Source organism: Halyomorpha halys, unplaced genomic scaffold (assembly GCF_000696795.3).
Source record: "Halyomorpha halys isolate HHAL.00 unplaced genomic scaffold, Hhal_1.1 Scaffold37.1, whole genome shotgun sequence".
Taxonomy (NCBI): Eukaryota; Metazoa; Arthropoda; class Insecta; order Hemiptera; family Pentatomidae; genus Halyomorpha; species Halyomorpha halys.
In genome coordinates this window covers 520,706-541,684 of record NW_027106407.1, presented here as the reverse complement: position 1 = coordinate 541,684, position 20,979 = coordinate 520,706, and the positions used below count along the sequence as shown (strand labels likewise).

General features: G+C 31.4%; 1 protein-coding gene across 6 annotated transcripts in view; it reads left to right on the top strand.

The window, feature by feature from the left end:
• Window positions 1-20,979, top strand: part of DopEcR (G-protein coupled receptor DopEcR) — a 133,199-nt gene that overhangs the window by 10,404 nt on the left and 101,816 nt on the right. For 2 of the 6 annotated variants that reach the window (XM_067044760.1, XM_067044759.1), the window contains exon 2: window positions 13,702-13,781. The exons of 2 other annotated variants lie outside the window; for them this stretch is intronic. The gene's annotated coding sequence lies outside the window, so the exon portion shown is untranslated. Of the gene's footprint in view, window positions 1-13,701; window positions 13,782-14,695; window positions 14,779-20,979 lie in introns of all 6 variants that reach the window. 2 more of the 6 variants (XM_067044754.1, XM_067044756.1) reach the window with 2 other exon arrangements.

Genomic DNA, 20,979 nt, shown 5'->3' with positions numbered 1-20,979 from the left:
CTGAGACAGCTTCCTCTACACCCAACTCCATCTGTGGGATTAGTCTCAGCCATGCAAAGAGGCATATCAAAATTATTCTGAGGGCAAGGGTGGGTTATATTTTGGAGGAACACTAGAAAACTTGAGTAGTAGATGTTCCTGGGCTCCTGCCCAAAAAAGTAGTAACAAACTTCTCAATATGGATGCATTCTAAGATGAGTGGCAGATCCATATACAGGACACTGTCAGTTGAATAAGCATCTCTATAAAATAATACTGACAGTCACCAATCTGCAGGAAAGGATGATGAGACTGCGCACCACCTCGTTTGTAGATGTGATGTATTAGCAAGGAAATGGTTTCATACCTTTAGAAAGGATCACATCTTAGACCCTAAACTATTCGTGACGGTTGGCCCCTATACGATATCCAAATTCGCAAAGGCATCTGGCCTATTTCGAGCAGAGAAGGGACGGCGTACAATAGTCCCTCTGTGGCCGCGGTGCACTTTTGCTGGAAGAAAAGGAAAAAAAAAAAGCATATTTATTGAATCCATTTTTAATATAGCGTACATATTTAATGCCTAGACAAGCTTAATATGTATATTAATAAATAATAATATCATAATAATGGTATGATAATGAATTAATTATTTTAATCGGAACTCAAGACCGTGAAAAAGACTGGAAATCTTGTGCGGTTTGAAGGTAGTTGTTTGTCTCGAAGATAAGAATACCAATTAAAGAATATTCTAGTGGGTAAAATATTCGTTTCAATTCAATTTAAGTTCTCAGTGTTTTACGGTACCTATATGTTTTTTAAAAGAAAAACCGAACGCTTAGAATATAGTATTTTACAGTACCTATATATTTTTTCAAAGAAAAACCGAACGATTAGAATATAAACTAGAAATTAACGCATGCATCATGTGAATAAAATAAAACTTTTGATCATTCAAACAAATTCTATCTAATTCAACTAAGTTAAATAAACTTTGGTTCATGTTCTTGCACCTGATAAACATTTCATTTAAAAACAATTGATTTAAAACATTTGTAATGTCAGGTTATTTCCTTCCAGGAAATAAAAAACAGGGAGTGCGTTGGTAGAAGCTTAAATTGAAAAAGTTCTGACAAGTATAAGAGTTCTTTACAACAGCCACAATTTATTTTTTTATTCTCAATATTGTTTCAACTTTTATCATTGTAAAGAGATAACAGAAAATCTCTTCTTGGATATTCCGGTGTAAGTATTCAAAATTTGAAATCGGAATCCATACTTGAGTATATCCTCAACTTTAGTTATAGCTCATTTAATTTTTTTTTATAATCCAAAAATTTGTATTGAGTTAAATAATTAATACTAAAAAAAAGTTTTTATATTATGGTTATTTATAATAAAAACAAATACCTGTATAAAATTGCATAACATGCATTACTCAAGTACAAAAAAAACAATGGACACATATTAGTTGTTTTGTGAGATAACTTTTTCTTCACTTATTATTCCTGATATATAATACCAGTATTTCGACAATTTTTTTTTAGGTAATGAGATAAAAATGCTAGGAAAGTATAAAAATAAAAACTTTTCATTTTATGAATAATTGAAAATTAAATATTAAATATTGTTCCTATATACGTTTTTAAAGCATTCATTAATTTACAACAAATGACAAAGTAATTCGGTAAATGAAACTTTTTAATTTTTCACTTTTTTTTTCTATTATACATTATATATATTCTAAAAAAACAACAACTGAAGTGTGTTGTCAAAATAAATACCATACTTCAGGAATAATAAATGAAAAAATGATTTATTTTTTTACCTTTCTTTTTTTTTTTTTTTTATTTGCACCTGTAAATGTACATTTACAACCAGGAAATGGGATCTTTTATCCAGGCATAGCATGAGGGAGATAGCACCCAGTGGTGCATCCTCCTGACGTTAACTAAATTATTTTATTACCTGAGGAGGTCCCGTAGCCAATTCCTCTTTAGCCTTCGCCGAGTTACGTGAGGAATGTCATGTGTTGCCATATGTAGTATAAATTTATTGAAATGTCCATGTAGGGTGTTGTGAAACAGTTTGTAAGTCCTATGGATGTGGTCCGTTACAGTCGGTATGTGTAGATCGGTGTGATTGGTCTCGTTTGAAACGTATAGTGGTGAGTTTGTTGCCAGTCTTAAAAATTTTGATTGAAAAGTATTTTTTGAATCTGTTTCTTTTTAGTAGGTCCATAAATTTGGCAGACATAAGTCCATATAGGTTTTAGTAAGTAATTGTATAGGTTAACTTTCTGTCTGAGCGATAATTTAGAACGCCTGTGTAGTATAGAATATAATAGTCTCAGTCGGAAATTTAGCGTTTTATGATTTGTCTTGACATGTGGGCCCTTGTCAACCTTCTGTCATAGGTAAGTCCTAAATAAGTTACTGTGTTTGTTTGTGGTATAGTGTGATTGCCAATGTAAACTGAAGGGCATGTTTTGTGTCGTAGAGTAAATGTGACATGTTGTGACTTGTCGTGATTAATCTTAATTTTCCATCGTGTGCACCATGTCTGTATATTGTTTAGACTATGTTGTAGTGTTAGTAGGGCCTGTAAAGGGTCCGTGTTTCTCGAAATTATAGCAGTGTCGTCTGCATACGCCGCAGTGAGTATGGTGTCCTTTGTGAATATCAGGTACAGAAGTGGGGCCAGAATAGAACCTTGAGGGACACCTGCAAATATTGGCTTCATTGATGAGATCACTGAGCTTTGTCGGACAGAAAAGAAACGGCCATGAAAAAATTATTGTAAAATTAAATAGTAGGTGCTTGGTAGAATTGGCTTAAGTTTAAAAAAAAAAAGGCCTTGGTGCCATACCCTATCAAACGCCTGAGTTGCATCCAAAAATGCTCCAGAAGCGTAATGTTTTAGTTCAAAAGCAGAGGAAATGAAGTCCGTGACCCTGTGTGGTTGTGTTGTGGAATGCAGTTAGTGTGTTTATAATACATTCATATAATAATTGTTCAAAAATTGTTGGAGCATACTGGAAGAAGACTAGGAATCGGGTCTATGTTTGTCTTTGTTAGGTTTATGGATCATTAAAATCATGGAGTATTTCCATTGTATAGGGAATTTAGTTGTCCGTAAGATACCGTTGAATAGGGTTGTGAGGACTACTAAAGCTTTTCTGGGAAATTTCCGAAGTACCTCAGCAGTAATAAGGTCGTAATCAGTAGCCTTCTTTTTAGGCATTTTCATAATCTGTCTTGATACCTCAGTAGGAGTAAAGCATTTAGGTGGAAGAGACATTAGAAGAGGAGAATCTAAAACTTTGTGCACATTAGCTTCGTGTTGTATGTCAGTTAACTCTGTGTGAGGTTGTAAGACAGTAGAAAGATGGTCAGCAGATATTTCGGATTTATCCTGGTAAATCCCAGGACCCATCATCTTTTCTCAACGGGACTGATACCTCTTGGTGTTGTAAGAGTCGCTTTGTATGTCTCCACAAACTATTGTCATCAGTTGTCAGGTTTTCGAAATATCTGTCAAAGTCAGTTTGTTTGAATTTTCGTATTTCTCTTTTGAGGTCATTGTTTAATTTGTTTAATTCGTCTAGCTGAAGGTAGTCGGCGAGTTTGCCATTCCTTTCGTGCTCTTCTCTATTAGATCCCTGATATATTGATGGTGTGACGGCGAACGTATCCCTTGCCGACCTTTTGACGTTTGTGAGTACCATACGGCTTTCTGAACAGCTAAGGTGAAGAATTCACCCACTTCTTCTAAATCCTGTTCTGATTTCAGTACTGTAGGGACAGTCAACTCGGTGTTTAGGTATTCACTAAATTGGTCCCAATCCACGATACCGTAGGTTAGCGATGGTCTTTTTTCAGCAAGAAATGTCTCAGCACCTAACATCAGGTTCACTGGCAAATGATCTGAGCCAAGGTGTGTTTCTGTTGTAACAGTAATCGGCAGTGACCTCAAATCTTTTGCTACCAAAATGTCTAGTACGTCGGGTTTTTATGCCGTTTTATGGTAGTTATTGTTTCCAATATTGTTCAATTTTTTCAGTCGTACTGTTCATTAACATCACGATGTATCGGCTTTGGTTTGGTATCAACAAAAGATAATATATATTATTGTCATTTTAATTTAAATTTATAAATTATATTACTTTAACACAAAAAGGAGTATTCATATGATTTGTGTTAACCTGGTAAATGTACATTTGTGTAACGTAAAGAGTTATTTGCTAAAGTAAGTCTATCCATTTACTCCAAACAAGTTTTGTGATTGTTTGTGCCTGATCGATTCAAACAAAATAATTTTAAACAGAAGGATAAATTTTGTATAAATATAAATATGCTGACACGGCTGTGAAAATGATAAAAAATCCTGTTAAAAATATGCAGAATAGCTCTCAAAACATGTTTTATGACTTTAATGCACTAGCTTAGAATACATTAAATCCCCTAATATTACTTAATTAATTGATTGTTTTATGTTATATGTATCGATAGTTTTGTAGATTCCAACCATTGCATATTTAAAACTTTTAAAAATAATTTTTTTTGAGAGAGTATTATTTAATAGAAAATTCAGTTGTTTGAATATTTTGTATTAAGGGGATTTGGGACGATAATCTTGCAATAATTATGAGTAGTGCGGGTATAGTAGCTACTTACCTGAACGGCGCACAGCCTGCGGCCAAACGCTTGATTTTCTTAATATCGTTTTATCATCAGAGTATTTCCCTGTACATACTAATATTTATCGGAGTCTTATTTAGGGTGCAATTCTTTATTATTCATCTTTACTAAATACCTTTACTGCATCCCTGTTGTCTGTTTTTAGCGATAACCTTGCATACTTTACCAAACATCTTTTAGTTTACTAAACATCAATGTTTGGTACCAAAATAAAACAACCAAGTAGTGCCTAAATAGTACAGTATTATTTGAATTTAATCATATTTTTCTCAGACCTTTACTATAGCTTAAATGTAGAAAACAAACTTATAAAATAAATAAAGCTTCTAGGATAAATTAAAATAGCAAGATAAAATTTCACGGAAATTAAAAACTCGAGTAGGCGTTTTTAACACAACTCAAACACGGCAATATCAATGGAGGCCGAAGGAATCTTCCACTATGCTTGTTCCTAAATGTTAATGAATGTATTATGAGATCTCCATGACTTATAATAAAGAAAATCTACTTCTTCGTCTATGTCCGAGGATTTATGCCATTCGACCCATTGTACAGCGCACAATCGGCGTAAAAATCGAATTTTAGAAAAATAAATCTAGGGACTTGCGTACTTTTATTGGTATTGTATGTTCAATAAAAAGGTTTCTATAAGTATAATAACTAACCTTGATTGTTTTCATGTAATAAGCAAAAATATAAATATAAAACGTAGTATAAATCAGAATAATATAAAAATTTCAGAGTTTTAAACAAATGTATCAAGCATTGCTTTTTTCGTCCAAAAATGTTTGATAAATCATCCTCAAGTCTAGTTGTAAAGACTGAACCATTCATCTTAAACAAGGTTCACTCTTCGTTGGCTATTCACATATTGCTCGATTTGTTGTCAAAATTTCTGGAGACGTCTACCTATGTGCTCTACATAGTGAGACATTCTACAGTCACGGCAGCAAACGCCATGGTGTTTCATAACATTTACTATCGTAGCAGTATGGTACGGATATCAGCTCTGGCGTTTTAGTTGTAGCAGTGAATTCTATTCCGCGTTAAGAGCCTTCTCTATTTATTGAAATTTTTATATTTAGTTTTTAAAATCTTAAGCTACTTTATTTTATCAACTTAAAAAGTGATTAATATTTTATTGAAGCCTGATAAAAAATAATGGTAATATAATTTCAAAAATTTAAATTTCAAAGTTTAACTAATAAAAATTAAAAGACAATTGTTTGAAAAAAACATTTAAATCTACAAATTTCTACGAAAATTTTATCATAAAAAAATAAATATTAATTTGTAATTGTGAAATTAGATTAGTAGTCATTTTCATTATCTGGTTTATTATATTTAAAATAAGAAAATCAAAGATTGTTTTTTTTTTAATTTGTATTTTGTTTCATAAAATACAAGATACAACAAACTTATTTTCTCTTATATTTTGAAATACTGCCTAGTTCTTATTTTGAATGACAAATGTAATAGAGCGAATAACTATATAACAATCTAACAAAAAAAAAAAATACTAAAACCAATGACATACTAGGAACTTTGTACCACCATACCACCATAAAACCTATCCCTACATGTTATATTCAAACATTTGAATATAAAATGTTGTGATAGTTGGGAAGGGCATATGACTTCCTTTGGAGGAAGTCTATTAATTGTAATTATTAAGAATCGATATTGTGAAGGACAATGTAATAAAACGAACAATAATTAATAAAATAATGGATGAATATTAATAAAGAAATTATACGTAAAATTGTATCTTTTTTATATCAAATAAAGTAACCGTTACTTCTAACCTTTATTATAATTACATAACATATTAATATCGTCTATCTCTAATATTGAGAAGGCGATCTCTTAGGCTCGGTTGCTGTAGATAGCGCTATTTAGTATTCAAATAAACAATAAAGGTTTCTCAGAATAATAAGGGGACATAGCAAAAATCAGTACATAAAGGTTAATATCAAGGCCCAGGCAGTAAATAAGCAAATATCAAACTGTTCTGTTGCCGTTATAAAGTGGGTCAAGCTTGCTATAAATTTTGATAACATGCAAATATTTGCTCGCTAATTGCAGGCCAACAAATTTGAGAGGAAGGGGGCGATAAGTAGCTAATTAATGTGGAGTATGTAAGCGGTTTAGTGGGGCATTATCTCCAGGCCTCGTTCCATAACTGACCGCTTTATGGGTATAGCTTTAGTGCATTGTCTGCAGCAGTGTAGGATCTGCATGGCGCAATCACTCCTTCCAGGATCTTTTGTCAAGTAAGAAAATGCGTACCGAATGTTTTATACATAATATAACTTTTAAAGAAATCATTATTATACTTTTATTATTATTTTTTAATAGAAATTGCTGGAGTCAGAAATACTACTCAAAAGCAACCAAAAATTTAAAGTTCATCATTTTCGAAAAACTCCTGTTTCAGGCAATATTTTGAATTTTATTAATCTTTTGCTGCCTTATGGTACAGAAACTATAACGAACTCAAATTTACTAGTACCCCTTGATAGACCAATCTAATAAACTGTCATCTCTTTAATCTTCGGTCACTTAGAAATATTATATTTATTATTTTATATTTATTATTTATTATATAACCCGAAGACTGAAGCCCAGACTGCTGCAGGACATGTTATAAATTTTATTAAATATAAAATTAATTCATAGTCACACTACCTTTATTTTACTTTTTATTATTATTCATTTTATTTATTCATTTTTATTATTATTATTTTTTCTATTTTCTTCTCTCGTCCCTTTTTCAAATTAACTTTTTTCTTTTTACTACAAGAGGCCAATTGTTAATTTTATTTAAGTGTACCAATATCATTATTTTTGGTTATTAATTTTATTTTCCTCTTTTATTAAGAAGCATTATTCTAATCTATTTATTTTTTTTCTTCTTTTAATAATAACATTGTATATAGTTAGGGGTGTCTTTTGTACGAGACTATACCCCCCCATAATCAACTGTTAAAAAAATATATATATGTAATATAACGGTTATATCAACCATGTAAGGCCCACCAGGTCGATCTGATAAAATAAAATATATATATATGGATAATCTTCGCATATTTAATGGATTTAGTTAGAAACTGAAATAACAAAAATACAAAAACCCGTTGAATGTTACTAGTTTCAAGCTGATGCTCCGGATAACAGGAAAATTAATTCAATCAAAGGATGAACGCAAACCTTATAATTAAGATAATCTTCCTTCCTGTGATGTCTCGAAAAATAGTTAGAATTTTTAAGACACTTATTCGCCCTGGATTATAGAAAAATAGACTACATTCAGAGTTGAGGATTAACTGTTACTCATATTTGAACAGAAGATGTGAGGAATTTATAGAGATATGAATAAAATTAATGTATAATGGTGAAGTAATCGGGTGCTGTAAGATTTATTTTTATAAAGGAAAAAACTTTATTAAAAATGCTGTACTGCCCGGGTTGCCTTATACATAGCATACCAATTTAATGTCCTTCCAATTTAAGGCCCTCTTCCACTAGTATGAACCCTAATACAGAGAATTCATATTTAGAATTAAATATTAGCTTCGCTCCAAAGCTTTATTTTAATAATTTCTTTGTTATAAACAACTTTATCTTTTTTTAGTGGGTTTCATTTTTAAATTATTAATTAAAATTCAGATTGATTGAGAAAAAATATTGTTAGGACCTCTCTAATCTCACATTGTAAAAAGAAAACTGTATTAGAATAAAATATTTTTACGTATATATTTTAGAGACGTTTCGTACCATTTTAACTTCGGTCATTTTCAAAATTTTCATTCTAGTCGCTAAAAAGGGGTTTTAGTGGGGCGGGTTTGTCTGGAAGGTTTGATTCCTAATATTTTTGTGCCATGATCTCTTCTATTGTGATATCGACCAAAATACTCACTGTAAGTGTCTCTTTAAAAGGTATGATAAGTAGCTACCACAGAGGGCAAGAGTGCCCTTCAGGCAATACAACGCTTCAGACAATAGGATATACGTATTGATGTCTGCATATTTATACTTAACTTCCATGTATTGTTTGCTTCAGATAATAATAAAAGGAGGGTGAGAGTGGCGGGTTTCAAATTTTAGGCGCTTTTTAAATATTGCTCGATTTAAGTCTCCTCTTCCCTTTTTACGTAAATATTTAAAAATAATATAGGGCCGTCGCTAAAAAGGGGTTTGGCGGGAAGGATTGGCTTTTAATCATTTTTATATTGCTAATAATTTTTATTAGCTTCTAAATAAATTTTATTTCAGCGTATGATTAAATCTGCACATAAGTTACAGACGACTAATAGTGGTATTATTCACGCCATTTTCCAAATTATTCTCTTCCCGTTTTGAGCAAATTTTTTAAAAGTGATATAGGTCCGTCGCCCTCTGTGGGCCTTAGTAGGGCGGGTCCAGTCGGGAAGGATTGCTTTTTTTTGTGTTATGATGTCCTCAGAGATGTGTCCTGATTTGAGATGTGAAATGTTGTACATCGACCAACCTACTAGCTGTGTTTGAAAGGACTCCAGAACTCACAGGGCTGACACACGGCTGCAGTGGAGCAGAAAATAATTATCTGCCACAGCCGGATTCGAATGTATAAAATTGTACAACAGAAGACAATTTTAAATGCAAATTTTTCAAAAACCAATTCTCGCTAAAAATAATAAAAAACAAAACACAGTCACGTTCCTGGAATGTAGTAGCAATTTCCGGGGAGGTGGAATGTAGTCTTTTCCTCGAAACAGCCATTTCCCTGGTAGCAGCTGTGCTCAAATATATGCGGCTTTTCGTCGGAGTCGTATCGCCTTCCAACATCTAATTTACTTTTCGTTTCGTGTTTTTTTCTTAATTTAGTGAGCTGAGAAGGACTGGAATTGTCGTTTCTTACTCATGTTTAAAAAAAAAGTAAATTATAATTCATTTATTGAAATTAAAAAGTGTATTAACTTGTCCAGAATCAATCAATAGTTAAAACTCCAACAACATATTATAATTTAAATTATAGCAAGAGGATACACAAATAATTCAAGATCAGATTCACCACACTCGTTGTGTGTACATATAAAATAATTTAATCTATTTATTTATTTTAATTAATCAGTTAATTTAAACTGAGCTAGTAAATATTTAAAAAAGGAACAAAGACAGAAAGTTGAGAAGCTGATTTAACACATGTTTTAAATAACATGTAATGATTGAAATTGGTGACAAACTATAGAATTTTTTTTTGCCACAAAATAGTACAAAAATATTTATTAAAATCTGTACCACAACAACCCATGAAGGGTCAGTGGTATAGTTCTTTGTAAGTACTATTTTTGTAACGATGGTAATACAAGGAGGTAATTCGTTAAAGATCATGTTCCACCGCCAGAATTTTTCCCAATGAAGAAAAAGTATCCAATTTATACTGGCGGAGAGTGCTCCAGGATGACTCCATAACCCAGAGGGTTGACTCACGGTTAGAGTAGCCGAATAAATAACTATCTACTACAGCAAGATTCAAACCCGGGTTTTCCGGCAATGCAGCTACATTTTGCAACCAATTTATCAACAGAAATTAAGAATTAATTTGAAATTACAATTTTACTACCTTTACTATTACCTTTAACTAAGGTCCAAATATTCGTACAATCATTATGAAGTTTGTGAAAAAAATCTGTGAGGTTTTGCAAATTTGCATTCGTGGTTATGAACAAGTCAGGAACATATGAATGAAAAATTTTTTACGTACACAAGGAAGGATCTTTACCTGCCAATGCTCGCATTTAACAAATTAGTTCAATTAATTAATTGATTTAAAGAGTTGGAACAATTTATTGCCTATAATTATCTGCGAAAATTCGGTATTTCTAATACAAACCAATCATATACTGATTTTCTCCGTATAGTGACCGACTCAGTAATAATGCAATTAAATTTTTTTTGGAACGTGGAATTCTCGAGAATAGAAACCCTTTATTGTTATATGTAATGTTTTATATTTATTTGTTATGTAACTGCATTTTTTTCTGAAAATATAATACGTAGTTCTATAATGAAATAATAATAAGTAAAAATTGACAAATAATTAAAAAATCATAAATTAAAATATCTATTTTAAATAAACCTAAAAGGCATAAATTTACCTTATTATTCCAAAAACAAACACTTTTTATACAGAGCTTACACTATTTTTCTTATGGCTTCCTAGATATTTTTAAAATATGCAAACTCAGGGAAATGTTTTTAATCCTTTCATGACACGTATCATGAAAGGTTTCATTACATAGTCGGTGGGTAAAATATATTGAAAACAAATTGAACTCCATAGAAAATTAAATCAAGACAAATTTAACTAAAAATATAAAATATGAAAAAAATTATTTTATGAGTTACCAAAATGATTTTTAATTTATTTAATTTATTGAATAAATGGTAGTAACTATTTATTACCGGGTTGATTATTCTAAAAGTACTTAAATTATAATTCTAATCTTAGTTAATTAACGATTAAAAGTTGTTTTAATATTCATCAAAATATTTTACAAAAAATAAATTTTTCACTAAATAAATCAATAATATATACAAAACAAGGACGAATGCAAAACGTTTTAAATTAAATTTATTCAGATTAAAAAATAAGAGTAGAAGATGTCCAGGGGGTTCAGACAGCGGAAAAACACAAATGGATAAAAAATTATTTATTTGAGCCGACGTTTCGACCTAATTTTCAGGTCTTCATCAGGTTTATTAAACAAAAAAAGAGATAACAACCGTTATTCAGAGAAAAGTAAAAATAAAATAAATAATTGTTTATTTTTCTCTGATTGATGCTTGTTATCTCTTTTTGATCTTATCTCAATGTATAATGTTTTAATAATATAAAAATGAAATGTGTGTGTTAAAAAACAAAACAAACGAAAACTGGCCAAAACAGAAGAAGAAAATTAAACAGAAAACCTATACTAAGATAAATAAAATTATCGCCAAATTATAATTTTTTCTTGATTCTCAATCACTATATCGGTAGATTGGTTTGGAAATGTCGATTGTATAAAAATTATAGTTTTTTTTAAGGGAGGTAAAATACTCGCTTAATTTATAAGTTATTTGTGAAAAGTGACACAAATCGCTCATTGACACGAGTGATTAAATACGAAGACGAGTACTTAATTAATGTACTAAGATTACCTTATCTAATTATAAATTACCAATTTAATTTTTAAAACATTAATTAAATGTTAAACAGAGCAGTAAAAAATACTGTTTAAAAGGCATAAGAAAATTATACACTATGGATAAAAAACTATTCGCCTGAACTAAGTTAAAGAATATTGTTGTAGATTGGTGTTGATTTCCCCAAGGGCATGACGATATTTAAATTGCATACTTTATAAGGTCGAAACTATTTTAGCAAGTTGCTGGGAAAATATTTCTTTCACGTCAAACAATCACAGTAATTGGAAAATTGATATATCCTTGACTAATTATTTAATAAATAGCCTATTTTATATGCCCTTCAAATTTTTAGCTAGCAAGGATGAGCTGAATGGATGTAAACACCTGAGATTGATTAAATTGTTATCTTATTCGAATAAAGTAATAGGTAATAAATGTATTATAATAATAAATCAGGGCTGGGCAAAAATTATTCGATTGACAAGAGACGAATACATTTTCATTCGAAGTTTTTATACGATTGACGAGAGACGAATACATTTTTATTGGAATAAAAATACGACTAAGCAAACCGAATAATTTTTTATTCGAATATTTAAAATACTATTTCAATCGAATAAAAAATTAGTCGAATAAAAAATAAGTCCCTTCTACGTTTTGAGATACGTAGAATTTGAAATTACTATCATTTTTAAGATCGCGTATCGATTTGTATGAACTTTTCTGATTTATAACATGTTAGGGTCTCTTTATAATTTACCAATATATGCCCAAAATGAAAAAGCTATTGATTTTATGATTGCGTATCGATTTAATTATCGCGTATCGATTTATTTTAACTTTCTTGATCCCGAACATGTTATGGTCTCTGAATTGATTATTCGAGTAGAAAATACACGAATAAAAAAGTTTTCGTCTTTCGTCAGTCGATTAATATTTGCCCAACTCTGTAATAAATGTTAGATTTCTCGGACTTGAGATGTACTGTTGATTAGCGATCTCTTGTTTCCTTTAAACAGCGGTTATATGTTATCAGTAATGATTAATTTCGTTTACTAATTTACGACGTAAACGTGTATTTTAATGGGTTATTATTCTAGAAAAGCGTAAAAGTGACGTCCAAACCATTTTTTGGCTTTCCACTTTTGATTTTGGAACTGGAAAAAGAATTAAATTGTAGTATCAAACTACACCTCCAAATGCAATTTAGTTTTAGAGACGAAATATTATTTGTTATATTACATTCGTCAAACCTGTCAAACTAGGCCAACCTACCAATCTAAGCCTTATCTTCCCTATTTCAAGACCAGTGCAAAAATTATATAACCAGTTGTTCTATAGGAAGTTCGAATACTTTAACTAATAATACATTTAAATAATCATTTTACAGTATTTCTATGTAGTCAAAACTGTACTTTAGGATCTTCCTCATTTTCAAAAAAAAATATATATAATATTAAATGTAAATGTCCAGAGCATTCTGTCCTTTTTTCGTTTCTCGAATTTTTCTTCTAATTTACGATATAAACGTGCTTTTTTCATTTGCTCTCAAAATTTTGAATATTTATCGAACTATGATATAGGATAATGATACCTGTCCGTTATAGGCTTGTAGCGGTTTTTTAAAGCACCAGGCCCAACCCATTTTCCAGTTTGATAGCACAAAATATTCCGTGATATTTCATGAATGTTTTCCAATAATATGAGCTTATAGTATTTAAATATACTTTTAGTAAATATTATCGACTTTATTTTAATATTTTATATAGACACATTAACAACTATTGTATGAATTGACAGAGAATTTCAATTAAAGTGTACAATATAACACTCCATTTTTTTTTTCCAGTGAATTGACTACTTTTATATTTTTGAAAACTTAAAATCAAGAAGTGCGCATTTCTGTACGAACTGCATATACATATTCAGGTATAAATATTCATAATATCTTTGTCAATTATAACTACAATTTTACCACAACTATTAGTCATAAGTTTGACTCTGTTGTTAAAACTGTTGTCTTGAATAGCTTACTTACCTGATTAGGGGACTTTAGCGGTCACAAGTCTTTTTTTCCTGAGATTAAATTATTACTTCCTCAATATCCATTATATCACTCACCAAAATTTTAAATTATCTGAGAACTGTTTGACTGAGAGTTTATACGCTATTTTTCATGCAATGGTTTGAGGGTGGTTAAGTTTGCATTTTATGTTTATAATATTTTTTTTCAAATAAAATTGAAAAACCTGTCGTGTTTTTTAAAAGTTGTGGTAAGGAAATTGCCCGTTCTAGATTAGTTAGCTTTCAAGCAAATACAAGAATATTGTTGGAAAAGTTCCTAGCGAATGTTGTTGAAAGCAACGTTTTCGAGACCAGAACAGCATAGTTTGTTTAGATTGTTGTATGAAGGAAAGAATATTCCAGCACGCTTGGCAGGTGGCGTGACTCTGTTTCACTGTCAGTTAATAAAAAAATAATAAGTAATACATTTTCCATAAATCTCTTATAAAATTAGAACGATGTTTTTAAAAATCAGCCGCGACATCCTAAAGAGCTGATGACTTTAATTTCTTTATATATCAGGCCTTTTCCAATAATCGCTTCTGTCTGTCCGGAACTATACGGAACGTACGGAATTTTGCCCCCGAAAACGTGTACTGCGCATGTATTTGATTATTATATATTAAAATATATAAACTATGAGAAGTACATTGCCTTAGGTCTCGAATTCAAATTGACTTAGTACTGTTCGATTCGTTTCGGTTGATACCACAATAGTTAGATGTCGATCGGTTGTTTACCTCAGATACTCTGAAAAAATTTCTCAATTTTTGTTTCAGAAAACTGGAATTACGCATAATGACATTGCGAAAAATCTGTGCCTGAGGAAGAGAACGAAATTCATTTTAGATGTTCCCGAGAGGTCAGTCGATATGCATAGATTAACATAACCTTCAATGTGGATTGCCTAATATTATATTAACGAAAAAAAAAGATTAGCCAAAGTTCTCAAATTTCTCTATTCCAGAATATTGTAATTTAATCCTAAAAAAATACTATAATTATCATTATATAATTATGAAATAATTTAATTTTATTTCCAAAATATCAGTATGATGTTCCCGATACAGCCAAGCTATTACTATAATATTCTCTAAGCCGTATTCCTTTAAAATGCCTACCAACATACTATTATATATATTTTGTTTAGCCATTAAGACTTCATACTTAACCCAAATTAATTATGGAATTCATCTAAATTAAAAATGTTCCAGTTATGAAACGTCTTTAAGGAGCAACTAGAATATATAAATTAAATCATTAAAACTTATTGCCGGTATCATTAGGTGATCTCATATTCAATCTGATTTTCTTATTTTAGCGAACACTAACTCTTGTATTATATTAATATCGCAAATCCCGGAGCAGAATTGGTTCCAATTAGAATGTAGTATTCATGGAGCGAGTCGAGTGTGTTCGTGCTCCTGGCTGAACCTAGATAAGGCTGACATGCTCCGCCCTTATTTGTACAATTTATTGACAGATTCCACCTTTTGTGATAACGCGATCAAGTTGCATGCCAAGATCTCATTTTACGGAACAAGATAGGAGGCACATTATCTGATTTATTGCGTTATTTAAATCTATCAAATTGATGGTTGAATTCGGGACATCAACTCCACGGTTGATAGTTTTATTTTATTGTATATAGGTAATTTTTTTAATAATATCCGTAAAGAATAAATTTATTTATACTTGTACCTTGATATTTTAAACATAGGAGTAAAAATATAAATTCTTAATTCTGTATGTCAGAGGTAAAAGATACCATTCCTCAGAACTGTAAATACTTTCACATACTGATGGGAAGTATTGCGATGGAAAGTTTAGTAATGGGAAGTATTTCGATCGTATAGTGATGGGATATATTGCAATCGTGGAAAAATTCTAATAAAGTTTTTGACGGAAATAATTCCATTATTATTTCCTATATTAAATTCTGTTATTATTCTAATAATAGAATAATTATATTCTATTATTATATATTGTTACTTATTTATATATTGTTACTCGTTTACTTGTTATACCTATGTATTATAAGATTTTTAAAAAAAATATCCCATTAGATTAGAATATGGACTGAAATAATATATTTAGAAAGGTGCAGAGCTTATATCTTCGGTCAAACTCAATCATGAACTGCCACCAAATAATCGCTTAACTTTTTTTGGTTTCCTCAAAAACGGCATTAAATATTTTCATTAACATCCGTGAATTAATACACAATTAAGTGGAGATTAATATCTTACAGAATCTATCTTCGTTAAAATAGTTTGACAGTGCTTAAATGCAGAATTTTTAAAAATGTTCCTCCAAAGTATTCTTAATTTTTTTAATTCGAAATAATTGGCCATCTTACAATTTTATAAATGAGGAAAATGGATAAATATAAGTTATAAAAGGATTTGATAATTAACCTAATGAAATAAGAGAAAAACTATATTTTTTCCCAGTATGAAAACACATTTCTGGAAAAAAGAGTAGTAATATTGCTCTGTATTGACCTTTTGACAATCCTGGGTATTATTAAGGTGTTTCGTCATCTGCCCTTATACCTGGTCAGGGTATCCTTCTGCGAAGCTTTTAGTGTCCCCGGATATGAAAAAATCTGTATTAAGTTAGTCACATTACCATAGGCCCCCTGAGAAAATTAGATTGGCTAACCTTTAAGTGTCTAAACACAAAATGACAGGTTGTGGTGAGGGACCAGAATCAAATTAACCAGGTGCAGGCCCTTCCTGGACATGTCAAACTTTTTTACACATTCTCGGCCCTGAGGAGGGGAACGCCCAATGATTCAAAAATAAGGTAACACCCTAAAAGGGAAGTGGAAGAAAAATACAGAGGAAATCAAGAAGATCCAGACGGAGACACTCAACAGGAAGGCTTAGACGGGTGAGGACCACAGCCAGGAGGCAGGCATAGAAGATGCACTTCGACCAGACGAAGTCGTGAGAAGGGCCACGAGACCTGGACATCCCTTATGAACGACACCTACGGCACTACATCCCACGGCATCAGCAGCTATAAGTATAAATTAACCAATAAGTAATAATGTAATAATCTATATTTTATGACAACCTTTATCTGAATCATTTTAATCATAATAACAAATTGTAAATAAATACTTAGCTTCTTTATGTAGTTTATATACTATTATATAACCTAATATACCACCCTTTATTATAATATATAATTAATGGTCACAACATTTTATAAATATAAAGGTATTTAATTGGTAAACTGGTAAACACACAAATAGCCTTTGGAAAAGAAACCAATCATAATAATAGTTTTTTAGGACTCAATATATAATTAATTAATTAACTTATTTTTGGATAACTGCCTTCAGCGATTATCCTGGCATCCCGATTAAGTCTCCATTGCATACATAGCAATATAGACATATTATATACCTTTGAAAAGCGGAAGGTCTTAGAAAAACAACATATAAACAATAAAATCAAAAATGTTTTCCTCCATTGTTAGTTAGTAGTTTTAAACTGTTGAAATTGGAGTTAGTCAATCTATTTACTGAAAGACTGATTTGGAAAATTAGTACAGAGAAGTATCAGCACAGTGAATAATATCTGTTCTGAAACAAGCGAGGAGTAATTTAAACTCAAAATAGGGGAGTAAGTGAAAGTTGTTATCTTCCTCCTACTAAACCAGATTTTTTTTTATAAAAGAGCGAGTTATATTGAAAATATATATATATTAAAGATACAGATTGTCCGGCTTGTTATAAAAGGTACACTATGAAATGAAAGCTGTTTTTAGGTATTTATATTTGACACCCATATCAATTTTATAAATTTATCTTAATATACATGTTAATAAAACACCATTTTATGTACATGATGCTCCAAACTTCTATTTATATTATCTTAATTATTTGAGAAGAAAAATATGTATTTATATTTGTGTGTTATAATTATGTAAAAGAAATAGTTGCTAAGGGTTGATAACCGTCGGTAAGGCGTCGCCTAGCAACAGGCCCACAATCCTCGTTTTTAAATCAGTTCCAGCTAATTAGTGGCTATGGAAGTTTCTAACTAGCACTGCCTGTGTTCAGTTTATGTTATTTTGTGGATAGTTTAAGTGTATTAGTCAATATTACAGTCTAGAACCAGACCTTTTGTGCGTTTTTGGCCTTTGACTGGGATATGAGTTGTTGATAATTAGCAGAGTCGTATAATAAAACAGTCAGAACCCATCTGTCAGATATTGTAAATATCTTGGCTTTTGTGAATTTCGACTGTTGATGAGCTAGTACAGACGTGGGCCTATTAATTTTGGAACAGTTTGAATGTTGTAGTGCGTTGACCTACACATCTTCACAGCGAACCATCATCCTCTGACCTATCGGAAAGGATCATCTTTTCTTCAGGACCGTCGACAAGTATTTATTTTATATATCTATTGATTTTGTGAATTTATTTCTTTTATTTTTACTTTATTCATTGTTTTATTCTAACTCTGTTTATTTTATATTTAAGTTTTCTAATGTCAGGTTAACCAAATAAATGTTTATATTCGAGCCACCTTGTTGTTTTTGTTCCTCTAAAGCTTTCTAACAAAAAGATATAGTCAATTTGAGGTGGCTTTGACAGTTATTATGGTAGATTCAGCAAGCGTGTTTAGTTCTAAAAGGAATCAATCGGAGGAGCAACTGTCGTTATCAACGTGCACTAAATTCTTGACCATCATTAGGCACATAAACTTACAGTGGCCTAATGTCATCATATTTCTTTTGGTTGAGTCTGACCAGTGTATAGATATGTTGGAAACACTACTTTTTCCTATTATGTCTCTTCAGGCCAACTTTCCCAAGAATCATTCCAATTTTCTGGCAGATGTTTTAATATCATAGGCGGCATCATTAATATACGTCTCATTAGGCACACTATTTACCACATAGTGTTTTAGGTACTGAATACTTAGAGCTATGAAACGTCATGCCCACCTCATAGTGTCTTTTAGCTACAAACGAAAACCGCCATATTTCTCTTATTCTTGTTCTTAATCATGCCTCTTCCACCGCGGTTCATCGTGAGGAGTTAGCTTGTAGAGCCAGATCCTTAAATCTCAATCCTGTCAACTGGCTGCGTCTATACTAGTCAACTTCTCTCTTGTCCAACGTTTTCTTGAATGCGTTATCCCAAGTGTTTCTTCCATCGGATCTCGTTTCCTACATAATTGTGATCAACCTTTCCTCCGGTATTCTTTTTACATGACCAAACCACCGCCTACAATAGCTTTTTAATTGAATTGTATGTTCGGCAGGTTTTGCTCCTAATTTGTTTCTTATTGTAGTATTCCTAACTTTATACCTTCCTATTTCCTGCTTCCTTTCTATCCTCAAGTATTACATTTCCATTTCTTAGATTTGGCTCCTGTGTCTCGAGGTCAATAGCCCAAGACTCAATAGCTCGAGTAAGGAAATAAACGAAGTCTTAAATACTACATTTTAAACTTTTTTGTTGGTTCTTTCTTTCCCAGGAATCAAGTGTTTATAGACTGGAAGCATTGGCCGGGGAATTTAATTCTTTCTCAATTTACCGAGAGGTTTTCGTTAGGGCTGATTCACAGAACCTTGAAATTTCTACATATATTGTTTTCAACTGTCTTATTTTGCTGATTTTTATTTCAGGGCTTAGTGTTCAATAACATCATTATGGATATTTACCTCTACAGATTTTATTTCAAACTCATATTTACTATATGGCTGCTTTAAACGCATATGAACATACACTTCGAAGATGTATTATTAAAAATATAAATTAAACTTAAAAGGACTGAAAATTTATCAATAAAAATCAATAAGCATCTAATTGCTCACGTATATAGTTAGGCGAGTTGAAATAACACTGTTGTGAAACATACACCAACAGTAGATTTACAGGTATGGCTTCTTTTACTTACGCTTTCGTAACAAATATCACACACAGAACAAGTCATATACTAATGCATGACAGTGGTCGTACCTTCTGTTACTATGAGATTTACTGACGAGCGATGTTTACCTTCCACATCTTAAGAAAGTAATCAAGTCCCATTAACATAAGCTTTCATAAGGTACTGTTATCGGATTCACGCATATCCGTTTTTGATATTTTTTTGTTTCATTTAAATTCTGAGGTAAGAGTCTCACTTTTTAATGACCCCCTAAACCGCGTACATCGCGAGTTATTAAAGACTCCGGCGAATGAACAGCTACCTGAAATTATCTATCGCAGCTTACAAGCCAGAACCTGGCTGCTCTTACCACCATGACAGATACGGTAACTTCTTGGCCAGCTCTTGTCGAAGAGACATATATTTTTATGTGAGAGCGATTTCCTTAGTCTTCACTATTTCGTCTACTACCTGCCTAGACGAACTAATCAGAAGAAAGATAACAACTGAACGCCACAGCGAAGAGTCTTTCACAGACAAGCCATAAAATATATCCATACGAGTATATCAGAACAACCTACATTCACGCCGTTCTTCAATTTCAGACGGTTTTTAAATATTGCTCGATTTAACTATCTCAAAGTCTCCTCTTCCCGTTTTAAGCAAATATTTCAAAAGTGATATAGGACCGTCGATCCCTGGGAGTTGTTGGGGCGGGTCCAGCCGGGAAAAATTTCCTTTTTTTTGGTATTGTCTTCTGTTTTTATCTTTTATTATTAAATAATTATACGTTAATTCAGGATTTATTCTTGTCTCAAAATATACGAATTTGCTAGCTCCAAAGCTAAGTATCTTTCAATTTTAGCCCAAGTATAGAAAAAAACAGTAATGTAGAATTTTAAAATAGAATTCCCAAAATGAAAATAAATTAAAATGGACATTTAAGTTAACAAAAATACTTTTAAGGTATCTGTTTTTCAAAGAATGAAAACGGAGTCAGGTGAAATTAAATTGTTTTATCTTCGTGTGGGAGGGTGATTTCGTTTCCATTCTCGATTTTCCGGCTTTCCTCCTACACTTAATTTTTTTAATCTTCCTAATACTACTGAAAGAATTAATAAAAAACCCAATAAAAAATAATAAAAATTCACAGTACAATGGAATC